Below are 1674 nucleotides of genomic sequence, written 5' to 3' on the forward strand. Positions count from 1 at the left end.
GAAAGAGTTTATATGACAGGTTCCAGTAAGCACATAAATGCTGTGCTCGGGAACCTGGGAAGGGGTCATCATATACGCTGAGATCTGTGAATGTGGTTACACCTCTAACAACATCCTTGAAAATATGTCTTAGCCCTGAAGCTAGTGAAACCATTATTTTTGAGTGCAACTGCATTTATTTTAGCTGAGTTTGCTATAGGTTTGAATCTTACTAGGTTTTTCTCTGCTGGAATTTTAAAACTTTGCAGTGAATTGAGGTATATGTAACCTAGAATATCTATTAGTGTTTTAAAAGTTTTGCTCCATTCTCTTTTCAAAACAAAGCTGGTATAAACTTACATCTCACATACACTAAATCCAGCAATTAACTCAGTCATAGCATGTTCCAAAGGACATGCTGTTCTGTGACTGACCACTGAAATACCAAACCAATTATGTTCAATTCATGTATCATTTAGGCAACACAATGCATTTAAGAAAGAATGAGTATTTTAAGTGAGTTTTATATGGTTTCCATGGTGATTGTACTAAAATTAATAACAATAGTCTTAAATATGTTTTCATTTAGAATATCTTGAAAAGAATTTGTTTGGTTCCGACATGCTGTGTTTACACTATTATTTGTTCCAAATCACCGATTATTATAAAATGTAGATAAATTGGCGTGGCAGTATTGTTCAAACACTTTAACAGAGCACCAAAATAGTTCAAAGCTTGTTGCTCAATATTTTTATCCCAGCTGACATGCACATTAAATTGGGGAAATGTTCCAAAAAGGCAGTAACAGTATGATTTAAATTCGATGCCATAGTTTTGCATTAGGCCATCTTCCAGAGTACATTTTGCTCTTGCTGTTTTATTATAGAATTCAGGAGCTTATCAAGAGACAGCTAAACTTCGTTGGCAGCTTCTCAGGAACACACAGCAGTTAAAAACTGAGAGTATTTGCATAGCAGTGAGGGGTAGGGGCAACAATTGTTACACAGATTACACTGATAGCTCTTACTTTGGCTGTAACCACCACCCCTCCATCCACATATGCTTCAAACCCTATCCAGAGCTAAGTCTCTGGGCTTCAGATGAAGACGGGAACAGGATACCTCTGAAAAATGGATTGGGGTGAGTATTGAACAACCTAGTCTTGGCCTCTCAGCTGAGGAATGAGGTGGGTTTAGGCTTTTTGAAGCTTTGGCTTTCACTAACTAGTGTAAGGTGGCAGCATGCACGTAAAACCCTTGTAATACTTTTTAAAAGTCAGTCAAGACTAAGTTATGCTGTTCTTCTGTGAATTATAAATACTGCAGCCACAGTTAGCTTCCAAGACACGGGTCAAGCTGAATGACATCTGGACTCTGAGGTAACCCTAGATGAAAATGCTCCTCCTGTGTTCAACTCAGTCTTCTTGGAAGCTGCTCCTCTATAAATGTTTAATAATGCACAGTAACTGCAGATACTGGCCAGCTGGGATATGGATGCTTTTGTTCATATGCAACTACTTTGAAAAACTGAGATAATGCTAGGAAGAAAACAGTGCTTGAACTGGGAAATATTCCTGGTTATTTCTTCTCAACTTCCCCTTCTATATTTGAATTTTGTCTGTCTTTCCTCAAGTCTGCATGGAAATCTGCACTTTCCAAAAGAGCTGAGTACAATCGTGTATAATCATGTGCAAAT

This window comes from Corvus brachyrhynchos, unplaced genomic scaffold, assembly GCF_000691975.1.
Source record: "Corvus brachyrhynchos isolate BGI_N302 unplaced genomic scaffold, ASM69197v1 scaffold17, whole genome shotgun sequence".
NCBI classification, from domain to species: domain Eukaryota; kingdom Metazoa; phylum Chordata; class Aves; order Passeriformes; family Corvidae; genus Corvus; species Corvus brachyrhynchos.